General features: G+C 36.8%; 2 pseudogenes; one reads left to right on the top strand and one right to left on the bottom strand.

Moving 5' to 3' along the window:
* Nucleotides 1-1,612: 1,612 nt before the first annotated feature.
* Nucleotides 1,613-2,722, bottom strand: LOC117694815 (elongation factor 1-gamma pseudogene; annotated as a pseudogene).
* A 3,402-nt stretch (nucleotides 2,723-6,124) lies between these two features.
* Nucleotides 6,125-7,326, top strand: LOC117694963 (deoxycytidylate deaminase pseudogene; annotated as a pseudogene).
* The last annotated feature ends 13,426 nt before the right edge of the window (nucleotides 7,327-20,752 follow it).

Below are 20,752 nucleotides of genomic sequence, written 5' to 3'. Positions count from 1 at the left end.
GCTTTTCAATGACTCTCCTATTTCTTTAGTACTGTTTTGGCATTGCTTTTATGATGATCTGAAATCACAGTATACAAACATATTGTTTTATTTTATGTTGTTCAAAAATATAAATTGTTTCATAACATGAACACTGTTCAACAACTTTTTGTTAGCCAAAAATGTAAATTATTTTTGGTAGAAAGAATTTAAGAGCCAAAGGAAGGGGGTCAAGTGCTGTGGAATTCTGCCTTGGAACCATAATGTTTCTGAATTCACAGTTGCTGTGATTAACTGTGAAAGGCCTACAAAATGTAGACACTGGAAAAGTACCCATGCTTCTGTAAATAATTTCTCACCTATGCTCCTGTAAGTAACTATGATGTTGATAAACATTTGATTATCAATGAATAAATAAAAGACATGAGTAAGACATAAGTGGCAAGGGAGAGGGACATGAGAAGATAGTGGAGAACAAATATGATCAGAGTATGTGTGTATGTGTGTGTGTGTGTGTATGTGCATGTCAAAATACCATTCATTCTTTTGTGTAATTAATATATGCCAATGAAGGATTGAAATGTAATTTTTCTTATTATAAAATTACTATCTTTTCATTTTATGTATTTATGTATTTATTTATATATTTTTTCTTTAACTATTCTTCTGTCATATATTGTATCCTGACCCCAGTTTCACCTCCCCCCTCTCCTACTAGTACCTCCTCTCCCACTCCCTCTTCTCCAGATCCACTCATCCATTTCCCTATAGAAAAGAGCATGCCACCCATATGAATACAAACCAAACATGGCATAACAAGTTACAGTAAGACTAGGCACCTCTCCTCATATTAAGGCTGGATCAGACAACCCTGTAGGAGGGAAAGGGTCCCAAAAGCAGACAAAAGAGTCAGAGATACTCTTCTGGCTCCCACTGTTGGAACTCCCACAAGAAGATCAAGCTACAGAGTGGTCACATATATGCAGAGGACCTAGGTCAGATTCATACAAACTCCTTGATTGTTTCTTCAGTCTCAGTGAGCCGCTTTCAGCCTGCTAAGTTGATTCTGTGAACTGAAGGTTGATTATTACAAAATAATGTGCAGTTGATTATTAGAAATTATAAATTATAGTTGATAATTACAAAAATATCTTTTCATTTTAAATTTATGAGCCATAGAATTGATATGCCATGGTTTATCTTACATTTCTCTATGACTGTTTCTAGTAATATAACCAATTTCATTTTTATGTATATGTGAAAATACTTCTTTTAATTAATTAGAAGCAGAAACTGAACAAACAGTGCATATGTTTTATACTTAGTAGACATTATCAAATTGTCCTTCAAAAACTTTATACAGATTTACATTTTCATTAGTAGTATATAAAATGTTTCATACATGTTCGTCAGTATTAATATTATCAGTATATAAAATTGCTGCCACTTTGATGGGCAAGATGTTCTTTTATTAAAGTAGAATTGCTCAAATTATAAGTGACATTTGAACATCATTTCATGTGTTTATTGCCATTTGGATTCTTTTTCTTTTTTTCAATGTTCAATTTCCTTTAATGACCCCTATCTCCCTTGAAGGTTAGGTGCAGGCAGCTAGGCGACTGGCAAGGCATGTTCACTTGAAGATCCTGCCTTGATTGACGGCTTTGCCCTCATGCTGGAAGGACCCATTCCAGGAAAAGTACTCTTGAACCAGGGTCTGGGTCTCCTCACTACCAGGATCAACTCATGAAGGTCTGGGTGAGCTCTTTAGGGAACTCAGCATACTGCAGGGACCAGCCATCTTTATCAAAGTGCTCCCAAAAATATGGCAGTGCCACAGAGAGAGTGTCCTCATTGGAGTACTTACGCTTAAACTCATCCAACACAAGGGTACTCTTGGACAGGTGAATGAAAGGGTCCTTGCCCTTAGGCTCAGCAGCCAATGCCTGCTGAAGCTCACCCACCTCTTCCTCAGGAGCTGGAGCAGCTGCCTTTTTTTCCTCTTTCCGTTCAGTCTGGGGCTTCTGTTTCTCTTCTCATGAAACCTTTTCTTTCCTTTATAGGCTGGCTCTCTGCTAACTTCTTAGCATCAAAACTGTGCCATCTTCTCACACAGCTTCACCTCCCCCAAGATAGCCCTGAACTGGGGCTGGTTAATTCAGGTAAGGAAACATCAGTTGGTATTGGGAAAGACCTGGCGAAAAGAAGGCTCTATGACCTGTTTATAGAGCCACAACAGGGTGCAGACAACTGTGATATCAGCCAGTGTCACTCGCTCACACACCAGAAAAGTCTGTGTCTTCAGGTGAGTGTCCAGCAGCCCTGGGATTCACTTCCCCTCCTCTTTTGCATTTTTGGTGGCCTGTTTGTTGTGGTGCATAATGTCCAAGGTAGGGAACACCCAGGTGCTAGCTGGAGGAATGATGTCACTGTCAGCAAAAGCTCAACCTCTACATTGCCTGAGCTGCTGCTTCTGGCATACTTCCCCCGCAGCTCCTCATTGCTTACATAACAGGCGATGGCGTTGCTCTCAAACACACAGAATCCATCATCACCCGCAAATTCTGGAACCTTGCCAGCAGGAAATTTTCAGAGAAATTCAGGGGTGCGGTTGGTTTGGCAAAAGTGGAAGTGGGGTGGTGCGGAGAGCACAAGGACCTGAGCCCCAGTTGTACTAAGCAGTGATGAGGGCCTTGAAGGCCCTCCAGTTTTCAGGGTATGTGTACAGGGTCCCAGCCACCATGGGGATTCTGCAAGAGAAAGGGGCGTCATTTGGATTCTTTATTCTATGAATCTCCCATCTTCTTATATATTTTCCAACCATGTTGTTTAACTTTTAGTCCTTTTGTTTTACTTTTTAGTCCAGACAATGATTTTTAGAAAATGTTTTCTCTTAGCTTGTCAGTTGTTTTACTCTGCTTATGTTGTTGGGCTTTTTGCTGAAAAAGCTTTCCATTTTAAGATTGTTAAGTTCACAAAAACCTTTATAGTTTCTACATTTTGTTACTTGTCTAAGAACTTTAGAACTCCAAATTTATAAACATTTGCCTAGAAAATTTTATAAATAGTTTTATGTTAGGATATCTGATTAATGTGGAATTTCTTTTGCAAATACTATCAGATAAGAATGAATATATATTCATATATATATATATATATATATATATATATATATATATATATATGCTGATTTTTTTTCAAGATGGGGTTTCTCTGTGTAGCCCTGGATGTCCTGGAACTTGCTTTGTAGACCAGGCTGGCCTCAAACTCACAGAGACTCTTCTGCCTCTGCTTCCTGAGTACTGCGATTAGAGATGTGTGCCACCACCACCTAGCAAGAATATTTTTTAAAGGATAAGCAGATTTTCCCATTTATGAATTAACTCCAATTATTCTTTCCATATTAATGTGAAATATCACCTATACAGTACATCAATTCATATCAATATCTGTATTTACATCTATTTAGATCTGCATTTCTTGTGTCTATTCCTGGTATCCTCTCAATTTATTCCATTAATAAAAATATTTAGTACCAATTATAAAATTTTAGTTATTAAAGCTTTATAACAAGTTTTGATATCTGTTAGGACATATCTTTTTTCTCTACTTTTATTTCCAAAATTTCTTGGCCATATTATGCATTTTCTCTTCCAAATAAGTTAAAATGAACTCATTAATTTTTATGTAAATAAAACAAATTAGATTTATTGAGATCTTTTAGCATTTATAGAGCAATTTGGAAAGCATAGCCATTATATTAATACTTAGTTGGCCTGTCCATGTCAATACATATCTCTAAACTTATTCAAATATTAAAATACCCTTAAATAGTTTTTATAGGTTTTTGTTCCATATTAGTACTACATATATTGTCAGGTTTATGTCTAGACTTTTTATTTTAGGCTTGGTTATAAATAGTATCTTTCTAGAATATTTTCTAATTGGAAATTATCAATGTATATCGATTTGATATCTGAATTCTTTTATGCACTGGCTGACCAGGACTGTGCTGCAAGCTCTTTTGTTTTTCTTTTTTGCACTTTCTTTATTTTGTTTGCATTCGTGTACGTGTGGAGATCCACCTGTGCTGTTGCATATGGAGAGATCTAAAGAAAACTTTGGGAAGTCAATTCTCTCCTTTTACGATTTGGGATTTGGGATTTGGGGATTAAACATGTCACAGTAGCAAACACTTTTACTTCCTGAGCCCCTATTTTAGTTAGAGTTACTATTACTTCAGTGAAACATGGTGACCAAAAGCAATTTGGTGAGTAAAGGGTTTATTTAGTTTGCACTTCCATATTATTGTTCATCATCCTTGGAAGTCAGGACAGGAACTCAAACAGGGCAGGAACCTGGAGGCAAGAGGTGATACAGAGGCCATAGAGGGGTGCTGCTTACCAATTTGATCAACATGGCTTGCTCAGCCTGCTTTCTTATAGAACCTAGGATCAGCAGCCCAAAGGTGGCATCACCAACAATGGGTTGATGAACCCTCCTTCATCAATCACTAATTAAGAAAATGCCTTACAGGCTTGTCTACAGACTGATCTTTTGGGGGCATTTTCCTCCACTCAAATGATTCTAGCTTATGTGAAGTTGACATAAAATTAACCAGACAGCTCCCTCACTGGCCCATATTGTCAGTTTTTTAAGCATTTCCATACTTGACCAAACCTATAGAGCAAGTGAAATTCTACCTATAGCTAATAAGTCAAAATATTGACTCAGCTCTATTTTGAACTTTACTGGAGTAGGCTCAATCTAATTCTCTCTCCACAGTAGGGAGGAAAACAGACTTTAGTTCATTCTAAGGATGATTATTATCTAAGAGTATCTGTTCCCTTATTTTATTCATCTTGTCCTCCACGGAGCCCCTTTACACCCTCAAACTTGTTGGTTTACATGAAAGTTCAGTCTTCAGCTTGCTGTGCTAGCCTCTTACTAAATAACAGGGGATACTTACTGCTGCTACTGTTTTGTGTATTTTTGCCTCACACTTTCTGGACTATACCTAGTTCATGTCATTCTTAGATTCTAAGGTTTTTGGCACCCAGTAGGTGCTATAGAAATATTGCCTCACTGGTTTCAACTTCTTATGTAGTAATACTACAAAGTAAGAGAGGACTGGGGCAAGTCTAGGGCACCAATTGAGTAGTAGAACACTTAGTGAGAATGTATGAAGTCCAGGGTTTGCCAGAACTTAAAAAAAAGATACAACAAATAGGCAAAACTAAAAAATAAAACAAAATTGAAAAAAGTGTTCAAATACTCAAATAAAGTAGGTGCCGTGTTTAGTACATTATAGGAGTATCACGTTGTATAAAATGTAATAGTGTTACTCTAACTCTAGGGGGACACTCAGGTTCCTTCAACTCTAGAAGGGAGGAAGAAATAAAATAAATGTCACTGAATATAAGTCATCAAGAGCATGAGGTTTAAAGATAGGCTTTATTTTCCCTTTAGGCATGATTTTCAGGTTGATCTACTGGAAATTGGAGATCAAGAGACTCAATCTCTATAAGATTCTAAGGAACCTGTGCAGGAGCACATGAGAGGGTCGGCTTCTGAGTCACCACTCTGTTCTCTGACATTCCCAGCTTAGGGCAGGCTGAATGTGGAGTAAGAAGGAACAGGGAGTTACACTGAGACCACTGAAATGGAATAGAAAGTGTATGTTGGCCTGGAGTGTCTATTCTCTGAGCAGTATGTTCTTTGAGGACATAGCATGATGGTCCACAGCTGGTCAAGGAAGCAGAATTGTGGGGTTCCAGCCAAGATCTTTTCTCATCAGAGGCAAAACTATAGTCAGGGCCAATATCTCCTCTAATTGTTGGCAGATGTGACCAGACATCCATTTTATTTTTAGTGACTAACTTGAAGTTCTGAAATGTGAACTGTGTTTACTATCATTTGGAAACTGGAACAGATATTTGAATACTTAGCTCTTTAGATCCCAGCCCACAATCCTAATAGGCTCCCCAGTCCTCACACCCATTCACATCTGTGGTTCCTTTCTGCTTGTTGACATGCCTCTGAGATGCTGCCTGAATCTCTGGATAAATCCTACTCTGTTTGTCTTCATTAGTGTATTTTATAAACTCACAAGCTAACTGTTGGGTGCTTTGCAAACAAAATTTTAATGTACTTAAAGTTTACTTTTACAGGTAATATTAAAATTTTCTTTATGTGTCACATCATTCCAATTTTACTTCATTTTTCCTAGAATCAGCTACAGTAATTAATTTATGTATGATTTCTTATTATTTTTATCATTTTAATATTTTGCCTTAGTTTTATTTACTATTGCTGTGATAAATTATCTCGACCAAACAACACAAGAAGAAAGTGTTTATTTTGCTTTCAATTCCAGGTTAAAGATTCTCATGGGGGGGGGGGCAGTCACAGCAACAGGTGTTTGAAAGAAATGATTGCCTTACATCTATAGTCAAGAACAGAGGCCACTCTCCTGACTTCCTTCTTTAGTGCTGTGATGGCAGGGGTAGGGTTGAGGGGTGGACTGGCAGAAGGGACAGCTAGTGTGTGCCCTCACAGAAGACCCAGTTCTTACTCAGCTCACCTTGCACATCAGCGGCCACTTCTGGGCTCATTGAGGAGTGGGGAAGTTTTGCCCTCAGTCTCTTCTGGCACCCTGTGGTGGGGAGGATGGAGACATGAGAACCTGGAGCAGAGTTGAGGGAGTTGTTTGGACTGTGCCTCCTTTTAGGGCGAGGTGCAACAGTTTCTCCCTAGACTGATGACATTGCAGTGAGTTTCCTCATTCTAAAGCTGCTTGAGGTAGCATATGATTTCCAGACCTAACACACATCCTGAACAAAGGGAATTATTATATGGAATGGTCTGAGTATTTTACAACAGTGGCCTTCTTACCAGCATAGTGAAGCAAGGATCCAAATTCCCAGAATACAGAAAACAAGATTCTTGGGATCCAATACAATGGAATGAATGCCAGATGGGTTCAGTGATGACTTGTTGTCTTGCAGGAGAACAGAAGAAAATAAACTTGCTACTAAATATCTTTATGTGTGCCATGCCAAGCTGAATGCCATCATGAACAAGAATTCAGCTGATATGAAGGGCTGCAATATGCTCATTGCCTTGATCCCATGTAATGAATGTACTGAGTTCATCATCCAGGAAGGTATATGAAAACTTATTTTCATGTCAGATAAATTAAATACCATGACAGTGAACAGACAACAGGCATTAGGCTCCTGTTTAAATTGCCTGGGGTTACATTCAGAAAAATTCACATGGAAATACAGCAAGATTGTCATTGACTTTAATTCAATTAATAGCTGACTGAGTCAGAAGCCCCAGTGAGTTCTATCTCGTTAAATCTCAAGAAGATGAGGACTCTTCTCTTCTAAGAAACTGCTGGTGCCTTTCATCTTGAAGTTGCACATAACTTTTTAATAGCCAGTGCAGCATAAGTAGACATCTAAAGAATATAAAACTTTGAATCTTCTTTACTGTCTTTACTGTCACGTGATCTACATCTGTTTAAGCTATTGATTTAGTTTGATTTGGAAACTAAGGGTCTGCCCGCGGAGCTGGAGTGATGGTCTCTCCATTGCCACAGCCTATCTGGCTGGGATGATGGTGTCTCTTCACAAGAATGTATGCCAAATTTCAACAGCCACCCCTTGCTCCTACATGAGCTAGAAGGACATACAATTGCTCTGCTTTCTTAGCAAGAGTGAGCAGACACATTGATGTGAACATCTGACCCAAATGAAGCATACCTTGTCATGCACTTGGGGAAAAAATAGGACTCTAGGATCAAATGATAGCAGCGTGAAAGTATATGCTACAGAGTTGAAGGGAACTCTCTCTCACTTACCTACACAGAGAATATGTGGATATGTCCTCGCACCATGATCAGTACAACTGAACCAAGAATATCCTCTCAGTTCCTGCTTTCCTGACCCACACAGGGCAGTGACATACTATCACTCTGGAGGTTAGAAACCACTGCAGTATGAGCTTCTTGTCCTTGGTTTGTTGGTCATATAGCTCTGATAACTTTATTCAAGTAATAATTAGTTCTTAGAGGAGGCAGCTTACCCTTTCCCACTAGACCAAGCACTGTGTGTGGTGACAGCTGATGTTATATGGATGGGTAATGTGGGGGCAATTCTCCATCTTGTTTCTCCTCCTGTGGGAAAACCTGTCACCCATGTTCCATGTGCCAACATGGTTCATTTTCATGGACATCCTACAACCAGACAGTATACTAATTTCTGACCTGGAAAAGAATTGTGGGAAATTCTGTCCACCTGGAGTTTGTCCATTCTAGATCCACTGGAGACTGGGCTTCATTTGTGTCTCTGTTGTTGTGCCTTCAGCCACACAAACAGCATCTTCATGATCAATGTGGTTTCAGAATGCTCCACTAGGTACCTTGTTTGTAATTTCAATTTAAATTCTACTAAACATGCTCAGTGCCTTTGATAAAACTATTTCCTTATCTTAAAGATTATTACACGTTTAGGGTGACCTTTTCCTTTTTATTTTGCTTTAGGATTTTTGTATTCTGAGGAATTTTGTAATTTGACTCTTTGCCAGTGTTATTAAAAATTTACTAAAATTTATCAGTACACTCACATACACACACAGAGAGAGAGAGAGAGAGAGAGAGAGAGAGAGAGAGAGAGACTCATACACACACACACACACACACAGAGAGAGAGAGAGAGAGAGAGAGAGAGAGAGAGAGAGAGAGAGAGAGAGAGAGAGAGAATAGAATAGGGAATTATGGCATGCTAGTGCTCAACTTGTTTTCTCCATTGGTCCCACTCCAAATTAAGATGTGGTCCATTATATAAGATATATTTGATAATATATTAGAATTTTTGCATTCATAAGCAAAATCTTGCAAGTATAAGCAGAATCTCAGAATCTTGATTAAGAATAGGAACTCTGCTAATATTATAATTCATTCATTTGTAAGCATTGTGATCTTGGAACAATTAAGTATCATTATCTTTTCTTCATTTGTCAAATAGAGGTAATAATACTAGTTATTCCATAAGAAGATTATATGTGTTCATATGTACTTGGGTATCTATTGCTGCAGAACAAATACTTTGGGTATATGTCTTCAATGGTTTACATAGCACATGCCAAGTCAATTTCTGGTTCTACATAGTAAAACACAGAAAAATAAAAATCATTTTTACAATGAATTAAAGTAAAATAATTTTTATAATTCTGTGGATGTGGCTAAGTAGTTCTCTTCCTATATAGTCTATCATTTTAGGAGTCTAAGATGGCTCCCTGAGATGACTGGCAGTTGGTGCTAGAACTGGAGCTGTTATGATGAATGCCTACAAGTGGTCTATTTATGTGCTGTGGGTTTCTCACAACCTGGATGTTAGATTTTTATGAAGTGTCACAAAGGAGAATATTAAAAGAGGAAACAATAGATACTCGAAGACTCCTCAAACTCAGATTTTTAAAGTGGCAAAATATCAATTCTTCTCAGGTTCAGTAATCTATCTCAAGCACACAGAGACAATATATTGGCAGAATTGAGTTACTTATGGACGTAAAGCTGAGTTTCCATTTACTTTCTTGTTGTTAGCTATAGAAAGGGAATCATTGTCCTTAGATGTCACCGTATGTTCTTAGCTGTGGAACTCTGTCATAACATGGAGAATCCCTTTCTGCTGTTATATTAAAGATCGGTTATGTATATAATATAATATAAACGTGAAACTGATGATTTCATAATTTGTTCTTAATTGTCAATCTTTTATTAGTTATTAATTTACTTTATGTGTATATTGCAGCTCATAACTTCCTCTCCCCCTTCTCCTTCCAGTCTCTCCCTCTCTCCTGCCTCCACCCCTCCTCCCTCCTCAAAAAAGGGGAGGACTCTCATGGATATCAACCAGCCTTGGCGTATATAGTTGCAGTAAGCCTAGGCACATCTTCTATTGAGGTTAGACAAAGCAGCCCCATTAAGAAAAAAGGTTCCAAAGGCAGCCCCTTCTCCCTCTTTAGGAGTCCCACATGAAGACCTAGCTGCACAATTGTTACATATGTGCTGAGGGCCTAGGTCAGTCCCATTTATGCTGTCTGGTTGGCAGTTCTGCCTCTATGAACCCCTCTGGGAACACGTTAGTTGACTCTGTAGGTTTTTTTGAACTGTCCTTGACTGATCTTATCTTTTACTTAGAACATACCTCATACAAAGAATACCTATTAAATCCTATTCATAGGCACTGATTACATCCTAGGAGGAGGAAGCATGTATGTAAGGGGGAACTTGGGTCATTTTAGAATTCTGTATATTACAATTAGCAAAAGGGATATGAATAAGGAAACCACAGTAATACAGCTATTCATTAATATATGAAATATGGTATCAGTAAGGTAAAATACAATGTTTTTCTCTTTGTGAAATAAAGGAAGAGGATTGATTATTTCTACATGTTGTTCTTGTAAGTGTAAATCAGTAGAATCGTTCTGAAGGGCAGTGTAGAACTTAATTCTCATCATTCATATTCTCTAAGTTTGTGTTTCTACCACCAGAAGGCATTAGCTTAAAAGTTGTCCCAACTAGGGCTTTTTTATTCTTGTTTCTCTTGTAATCACAAAATGATTTATAATGATGTTAAGTACATAATAATGTAATTTAGAATTATTATTATGTAGACTCTGTGGACCTCTTTAAGTGTTTAGAAATGTGCTCTATTCAAAAGCAGATAAAATGTTTGGAATCCTTTCATGTATAAGATTCCCATATTCTGATGTTAAGAGTTTCTTGGGTCTGAGTATTTCATCTCATATATGTTGCAATCGCTATACAGTTGCCAAGCCATCATCCCAGTCTGCTATTGTGTGAGACATGTATGAAAAGATTGAATGGAAAGGTTGTGATGATGTTTCTGCTGGATAGGAGTGCTTAAAAGGTTTAGAAGAAACTTTTGATTGCAATGGTATTTTACATTGAAAAGCAATGTGGAGAAAGAGAGCATGGGATAAGGAAGCCGGATACTTATATTCTAGCTTCCTTGACTAATCTGTCATGATACATTATTTTTCCTGGACATTATTTTTCCTGTATGTGAATCCTCATTTCCCTTTACTTACACTGAGAAGCTTGAACTACATCCATTATTTCTATCTTTAACTGCATGTTCAAAATATACAAGGAGCTTTAAAACAATGCTGATAATTGGACTTTATCCACGAAGATTTCAATATGAATCTTTAAGGACAGGGACAAAGGGACTGGGATATTTGTAAAGGCTGATTAGCCTTATCGCAGGAACATTTTCTCTCATTCCTACAAAAGGTCTCAATTCAAATACTTGAGAACCTGTCATTGTTTGAAAGTTCAAATCCTGGCATTGAGTTCATCATTTTTTTAGTGGTTATGACAACCCTTTCTACAAATTGGACATTCAAGGTGTATGTGGATCATGGGGCTCACAGAGAATGTGGGAGAGCCAGCTAACAAGGACTGGTGGGAGAGGAAAGCCTACATAGGAAGGAATTGATGTTTGACACTTTCTCTCTCATGGATGGTAAGCTCTTTATGTGACTATCAATAACTCTGAGATGCTGAACATGGGAAACTTTGGCCATCTTTGATCTCATATTTTTTTAAGTCAGATGAAATGCATCTAAATCCTTTTCCTCTTCTATCAGTAATGGCAGCATTAAAATAATTCAAAAATTAAAGGAATACAAATGATTAAAAAAAAACAGAGAGTGTGTGGTTTTTATAGTGAATAAAGCTTTAAATTGAAATCTAAGTGCTGCATGGCCTAGCTGACTCACAGCATATAAAATACTGGACCCAATTTCTCATCTGTTCTCTTAAAATTGAAATTAGATTTTGTTGTAGCTCAAGACATCCAGAATTTGGCTTGGAGTGCATTTAAACAAGGTGTTGAGCCAAGTGTTCAGTTATTCGACCTAATTACAAGGCAGTCTCTTTTGTCTGATATTTGTACTGCCCTGTGCTTCCTGTTACAATCTTGACCCCAAGACTGTTCCCTTCCCTTGGAGAGGTTTCTTTGTCACCTGGCCTCTATTCACTGAACATTTATCTCCTGCCACCCTTCTTTTGGGAGACTTCAAAGACTCCATTTCCTAAGAATCTGACTTTGTCTTGTCATATTTTTAGGGAGTCTTTCTTGATTTGCTTGATTTACGTTCATTTCCTTGGACTTAGCCTTTGTTGTCCCTCTTTGCCACTGCACTCTTTAACCTATTGATTGCAGCAGATGAATCTTGTCCTTCTAAGCCTGTAACAAAGAAAACTTTATATAGAAAGTTCTAAATATTAGTCTGGAACATTCAGCAAAACTTTTTCCTGTCTAGGATGATTTGAGAAAATGAATATCTGGAGAAAAGCAAGGACAAGGTGAATACAGAGAAAGACCAAAAGTCAAAGCTAGATAAATGTATTTTTGTCAGCAAATTCTGAAAATGAGCATAGGCCAGTGCATTGGTTTATTCTGCATTATTATAACAAAATGTCTGAACTTGGGTACTTCCAAAGAGAAGGTGTGCAGCAGGTAAAAAGCATTGACTGTACAAGCCTGGTGATCAGTGTTCAATCCCTGGAACCTAAGTAAAGACAGAAGGAGAGAACCAACTCCTCAAAGTTGCATTCTGTTGACTTTGCTCACCATGGCCACATATACACAATAATAGCTATAGAGAAGAGGTTTTAGCTCAGTTTTGGAGGCTGAAAATCCAGACATCTTATTGAATTCTGGCAAGACATCCAGAGCCTCATTACCTTACTGTGGCACTGGAATGACAGGAGCATATGTAAGAGAGAGCCATCACATTACTAATTATAGTTATAACAAGTTATAATTCAGAAACCAGGTATATACTTATAAAAATGCTTGTTCTTATTGAACTATATTAGTGACCTGAAAGACCTATCTTCATACTTTCCAAGGGCATGCTCCCAGGAACCTAAATATCTCCCACTAGGCCTCACCTCCTAACACTGTCATCCCAGACACTGAGACTCTAAAACATAGACCTTTGTGGGGGGAAAGCCACCTATCAAATCATAGCAGCCTTAAACAAGAAGAAAAAGCAAATCTCAGAAGTTAAAGCAAGTATGTAAAAAAAAAAAAAGCCACACAAAAGGAAACAGGAATGAAATAAAAGAACAAAAGAATTTCCTTGAAAGAAATTGAAGAGGCATGAAAGTCTCAATTTATTGTCTGCTTTGTGAATCAATTAGCCTTGTTTTTTTTTTTTTTCTTGGCTAGAAGACCTTAATTTAAAGTACAGCATCTAAACTGATTAATATTAAAGTGTCTTCACATTTCTCACTTCTGCACCACAACTGGGAAGCTCTTGCCTTTCATTTCTGAGAGACATTGTCCTCATGTTTCAAGGAATGGTCCTGGATAGTCTTATTTCTCCTATGGTTAACAGATCCTCTGACTGTGCATCCCTCTGACACTACATGTTTAGAAGCCTATCATCATAGACTCATCGTTTAAAATGTTATATTCCTAGCAAGAAAATAAACAAATTATAAAGAGGATTTGAGTCTACCTCTACCTGGTAGAGGACAACAGATGAGCACTGAATAAGATAGCAGTGATGGGAGACTCTGGTCCTAAATTTCCTAGAAATGGGGTGGCCATATAGTATAGAAAGAAGGCTGAAGATTGAATTTAGCAGTATGGAAAGCCAATGTTAACCTCTTTTATAACAGAATGTTTCTTAAGAGCATGCAATTTAGAATTAGACAAGGAACTTCATGTCTCAAATTCTGTTTTATTTTATGCAAAATTGATGTTCAAAGAAGACTCAGATTCTATGATTGTTGTGAAGTTCCACTGATGTGATATATACATGGAGAGTCTGGCAAAGTGCATGGCTTTAGTAAGTACATGGAACTTATTATTAATGTTACTTGTTGTCAGAGTTTCCTGTGATTCCTAGATCTCAGTTCCTTCTACGTAAGAATCCAGATGATAAAACCCAGCCTGCCTGTCTATGGGAGGGGGTGAACCAAAGATAAAAGCACTTTACCAGCTCTGATGGCCTGCTGTAGCTTCACTTTAACCAGATAGAGTCAGATTGCTGAGATAAGTCAACATTCTTCCATCTGTTTCCACAAAGAACCAATATACTAGGAATTTTCTTCTCCATGTCTTTCTGTGGAAAACAGCATCCAAGCATGTCTGAATGCGGCTCCATGCAGAAGATGTTAATCAATTGGGAAAGTTACAGATAAATCTCTCATCTAGTGAAGAATAAAAAATGTGTTTGGAGGGACTGAGTGAAATTCTGTATGCAAGTATGGCCAGCACATGCCTGGAAAAATATTAAGTTATGATCATTTTCTTCTTTGTCTCCCTTGATTTTTATAAGAGATATACATAGTATCAATTCGCGCAGCTTGGAAGATGACACCTTGCTAAGGGGAGCCTCTGGCTTCATGCCCAGTGATTAATTGTGCAGAAAGATTTCCTGAAATAGTTGGGTTTTTTTTTTTTGCATAAACATAACTCCATAGTTCCCACCAAAAGAACTAGTCAGTTTAGCAGAATATAGTTACAGAATTACAAAGTCATACTAGCCAAGGAAGTATTACACTAAAAAGTTAAAAACCTTTCTCCCTGGCTTATAAAATACTATGCTTCAGTATGACTTTTAAATCCATTCTTAGCTTTGTTTAACTCCCCCCCCCTTTTATCCTCCCACCTTCAACACCAGTTCAATTTTTACACACCAAATAATTTTCTCTACTTCCATGTCACATGGATTCTACAAAACACCTCCTTTAGAACCTATTTTTTTTTCTCCTCTACTAATGGTCTCTTTCTAAATCCTGGGCTTTACAGAAAATCCATGTTAAACAAACTAACCTGAAAATTTGGGACTATCATCCACTTATGAGAAAAGAAACACACATAATTTGTCCTCATGGGCCCCTCTGTATTTTCCTATTCTGTACATTTTCTTGCATAGGCCTGGATAAAATCACCTCATGTATGTGCCACAGTTTTATTTTCCATTGACCAGTGCATGGATATCCAAGCCAGTTCCATTTCTTGGCTATTGTGATGAACATGGGTATACAAGTGTCCCTGTGAAGAACGTAAAGTTCTTTGAGTATACGTCCAGGAGTGACATAGCTTGATCATATAGATGATATACTTTTAGCTTTTTGAGAGAACTCTACAATGCTTTCTTTCTATATTAGCAATATCAGTTTTCACTACACCCAACAGTGAATAAGGATCCCCATTTTCTCGTATTTCCATCATTGATTGTTATAATTTGTTTTCTTGATTATGGCCTTTCAACCTGATGTGAGCTGGAATTTCGAAGTAGTTTGGATTTTCATTTCAATGATGGCTAAGGATACTGAACATTTTAAACAATGTTTATTACTTGTATGTTTTATTTTGAGAACTCCTTGTTCGATTTCATAACCAAATCATATTTTTGTTTATTTTCTTTGTGTTTAGATTTTGAGTTCTTTGTATATTTTAGATATTAATCCTTTGTCACATATACAACAATGAATGTTGTCTCTCATTCTGTTGGGTGCTCTTCACTTTCTTGACCATTTCCTTTGATGTATAAAAGCTTTTGATTCATATGAAGTGCCATTTGTCAATGTCTTTATTTGTCCAAGGAATCAGACTCTTTAACATCTTTATCTAGTAGTGTATTCCTTACATTTTCTCTATTCACTTCTCAGTTTGGGTTCCTATGTTAACATTCTTTTCTTAATCCATTTGTTGTGAGAGATAAGGGTCTACTTTCATTTTCTACATTTCCATATATAGTTTACTCCAAACACAGTTTTTTAAAATGTTATTTTTAAAAGTGTATTTTTAGTATCTCCATAAAAATGAAACAAAATAACAACATCATCAACAACAAAACAAGTGTAGAGGAATTTTAATCCAGCAATATGGCTGCTCTGATCACATCCAAAAACTTTCTAGGTCCCTATGATCCAGCTGGAATGCAGACACACCCTTAGTATTCACCTTTAATTCCCCTGGCACTTGACAGAATGAGTCAGAGATAGGATATGCCTAATTCCCTGGAGAATAGAGAGAAGGAGAGAGAGAGAGAGAGAGAGAGAGAGAGAGAGAGAGAGAGAGAGAGAGAGAGAGAGAGAGAGAGAGAGAGAGACTGCTTAAGAGCATACAGGATAGTGAACGAAGGTCAGTCAGTTTTCCAGTGAGTTGGGAGTTGAGTCAGTTGGGAGTCAGTGCAGTGAGTGTAGTGCCCTGGAGTTTTGTTAGTTCATGAGTTCATACAGTTCATTGCGGGTCAGCAGAGTCAGTTGAAGCTAGAGAATAAGAAGGAGCCAGAAGGTTAGAACAAATTGCCAGAGCAATTCAATGAGAAGCTGAGAGAAGCCAAATTGAATCATTCAGCTTAGAAAGGAGTTTGACCCAGAACAGCTAAGTTGAACATCTTGTGTTTAATAAAAAGAAAGAGACCAGAGACATGTTTGGTGGAGGTGCAGTAAGGTGTGGAGAAGGGGGCACCTCTACTGGCCCATACTGAGGCAACCCCTTTCCCCTCTGCAGTACCAACCAAAAGACAGTATAATATAGAATAGAGTTTATTCAGGGTATGGGGAGGGGAGAAATGGAGAGAGAGAGAGAGAGAGAGAGAGAGAGAGAGAGAGAGAGAGAGAGAGAGAGAGAGAGAGAGAGAGCTCTGGCCTGGATCCAGACCAGAATGAACATTCACTTACACACATGCGAGCGTGCGCACGTGCATGTGCACACACACACACACACACACACACAAACACACAGAGAGAGAGAGAGAGAGAGAGAGAGAGAGAGAGAGAGAGAGAGAGAGGGGAAGGGAAGGGAAGGGAAGGGAAGGGAAGGGAAGGGAAGGGAAGGGAAGGGAAGGGAAGGGAAGGGAAGGGAAGGGAAGGGAAGGGAAGGGGAATGGGAGAGAGGGTAAGGAGCAGGAGCAAGAGAAGAGAGGAAGAGGCAAGCACCCCTTTTATAGTGACTCAGGCATCCCTGACTGTTGCCAGGCAACTGTGGGGTGGAGCCTAGACTAAATGCCAACAGAACTGTCCAGGCAGAGTTCAGAAAGAACTAGAAAGGGTGAACATATTCAGCAGTAAACTTCTTAGATGATAATTCCATCAGGCAAATAAGATACTTTTGCAGGTGGCCATAATTGTATGGACTTATATTCGGGCCATTCTATTCCTCTGAACTGTATGTCTGCCTTTGTGTCAGTGCCATGTTATTTTTATCAGTACAGTTTTGTACCATAACCTGAAATAAGGTATGATGATATGTCCAGCATCATTCTTTTGTCATTAATATCTTCTGCTTTTGTGTTTCCATGCAATTTTAAAGACTTTTAATAAATATATTTTTGTACAAATGTCACAGGGATTATAAAAATCACATTTGGTTGGATGGTCATTTTTATCTTAGTCCTACAAATGCATGAGCACTGACAGTCTTTCCATTTTCTAGTGTCTTCTTTGATTAGTTTTTTCAGTGTTTTAAAGTTTTGATTATAGAGGTCTTATAATTCCTTGATTATGTTTTCCCCATTGAAAGGGTTTATTTTTAAAGATATTTTGATTAGGATAATTTCTCTGATTGCTTTTTTAGTGTGTTTTTTGTTTGTATATGAAAAAAGTATTTTGTTGAGTATTTTGTGTTAATATTCATTAGAGAGATTCAACAAAAATTCGTGTTTTTATCTGGCTTTGTTATCATGATGATAGTGGCTTCACAAAAATAGTTTGGAAGCACTTATTTCTTGTTTTATGGAATAATTTAAGAAATATTAGTGTTAATTATTCTTAGAAGTTTTGGTTTAATTGTATAGTGAATTCCTTCTGTACTTGGGTTGTTTTAAGTTGGGAGACTATTTTTTGTACTGTGTTAACCTTATAACTTTTTATAGAATGTTCAAATTATTAAATCACCTTGGTTTAACTTCAGTAGGTTGGATGCATGCAGATATTTAACCATCTCAAATTTTCCAATTTAGTGGAATATACATCCTTAATATATGTCTTCATGATTTTATAAATTTCATTGTATGTTTTTAATGTTTATGTTCTCATCTCTGATTTGATTAATTTGTACTTTATTTTCTTATGTTTTCCAATCTAGTTTATCACTTCAGAAAATGAACTATTCATATCATTGTCTTTTTTGTATGTTTATTTAATTTTTATTATATTTATTTCCTCCCAAGACTTAATTATTTATTGCTATTTACTATTTGTGTTTTGTTAGCTCTTCTTTTTCTAATATCTTAATTAAAAATTTATCTTTTTTTTAAAAACTTCCACTTTAGGACTGTTTAACAGTGTCCCGTGTTTTGATGTATTGCACGTTAATTTTTATTAAATTTTTGAAAACTTTTGATTTTCTTTTATTTCTTCACTCATGCATTAAGCATTAAATAGTTCTTTAATCTCCGTGAACTCATGTATTTTCTGTTATTTCCCTTACTGTTGATTCCTAGCTTTTTGACATTTTTTTCTGAGTAACTATTTCTTTGAATTTTAGTACATGATCCATTTCAAAGCAAATTCGATATGTTAAGTACTTATAGTCTGCAGAGTTTGGATGAAGTGTACTGTAAATTTTTGCTGGGCCTATTTATATATGATGCCATTTAGTTTCAATATTTCTGTGTTACACTTTGTTATATTTTGGTACAATTGATCTGCATAATGGTGAGAATAAGGTATTGGAATTTTTTACTACTACTGTGTTTGGGTTAATCTGTGATTTTTTAAAATTAATGGTATTTGTTTTATGAAATAAGATCTGCCAGTGTTCTGTATGTAATGTGCATATGTTTAGAATGGTCCTCTACTCTTACCTCATTGTTCCATTGTTCACTGGAAAGTGATCCTCTATTCTTTTCTAACTAGACTTTGCTTAAGATTTATCTTATTAGCCATTAGAATAAAAATGACTACTCACTTCCTAGTTCATTTTGTTCTTTATACCTTTTTCTATCTTTTTTATTCTAAGGCAGTTTTTTATCATTAATGCTTACATGTGTTTCTCTTTTATTGAAATAGTTTGCTCATGATTTCACTCTCCCAATTCTGCCCAGATCCTCCCCACCTAATTACCTACCCAACTTGATGGGTTTTTTTCTTTCTCAACAAACACACACACACACACACACACACACACACCAAAAAATAGAACAATAAAACAAGAAACACAAAATATCACAAAACACAAAGACAAAAAAATAAAAACAAACAAGATAAAACATCCAAAATGAAGCAGAGTAAAACACAACCCCCACAAAATACCATTGCATTTGTATTGTTTGGGGAGTCATTTTATTACTATGTTCCTTTAGCTAATAGTAATGGGTTTTCCTCTATACCTGTGACCTATCTAGTCTCAGATTCTTGGCCATGTTAGTAGTGTTTGATATGATCTGTATCTCATGGAGTGGGCCTTAAGTCCAATTTTAAAAAGTGATCACTTATTCCTGAATATCTTGCAGAAAGAAAACTGTTTTAGATTGCAGGGTTTATAGCTAGGTGATATTGAGGATTACCTTTTTTCCTGAAGTGATGTGCAAGTATATTGTAGTACCATGAATGCAGTCAGTAGGTGTGAAGCTTCTATTTAAGCACCAACTCAGCTTCTCTGTTTTTGATGACATAAGTGTTGTCTTCAGTGGTAGGGTACTACCATTAGACTGTGAGAATAACCAATAGTCTATGATGTTTAAAGGTTTCCAGTGGGGCCTTATGGTTAACAACTCAATAAGTTGAAACCCATTCCTGGCACTGGAAGTTTTACTTGGTGGCTCAAGATGTCAGTTGGTGTATTGTCTACCTAATTATTTGTTGACCCCACTGAGATTCTGTTCATCCATGTATTTTTTTAAAGAAGCTTCTACAGCAGTCAGTTTCCATATGGTTTTTCAAATGGCCTTTAGTGCTAGTTGTCCCTTTCTATAGTTCTTTTCCTATTCTCTCCCGTCTTTCCCTTACTCAACTCTTCTATTCTATATTGCTCCTTGTTTCTCCATGAAAATATATTCCATTTATTTTGTATTGTAGCATACATTTTGAAAGTGTAAAGCTAATATCCACATATAAGAAAAAATTTACAGCATTTTTTTTGGTCAGAGTTACCATACTTGGTATTACTATTTTCTTGCTCTGTCCATTTATATGAGAATTTCAATTTTAATAGCTGAATAATATTCCTGTGTATAAATGTATGACATTTTTATTATCCATTTATCAGTTGGTGGACAACTAGACTGTTTCAATTTCTGGCTATTATGAATGCTGTAGCAATAAGTTTATTTGTAATAGGGGGTATAGACCTTTGCTCTATGTCCAAGAGTGGGATCGATGAGCTTTTGATAGATAGATAGATAGATAGATAGATAGATAGATAGATAGATATAGATCAATTACCAGCTGATTGAGGAACTGCCATACTGATTTCTGTTGTGGCTATAGAAGTTTGGATTCCCATCAGCAATGTATGAGTATTCCCCTTACTCCACAAACTTGTCAGCATGAACCGTCATTTCTTTTATTTATTTTGGATATTCTGTCTGGTGTAAGATAAACATCTCAAAATAGTTTGATTTGTATTTCCCTGATAACTAAGGTTGTTGAACATTTAAGTGCTTTTCAGCTATTTGAGTTTTCTCTTTTGAGAACTCTGCCTAGTTTTGTGTCCCATTTTAAATATGGTTATTGGTTTTTGTAGTGTTCAGGCTTTTAGTA

Source organism: Arvicanthis niloticus, chromosome X, assembly GCF_011762505.2.
Source record: "Arvicanthis niloticus isolate mArvNil1 chromosome X, mArvNil1.pat.X, whole genome shotgun sequence".
NCBI lineage: Eukaryota > Metazoa > Chordata > Mammalia > Rodentia > Muridae > Arvicanthis > Arvicanthis niloticus.
This window is presented reverse-complemented; position numbering and strand designations above follow the sequence as displayed.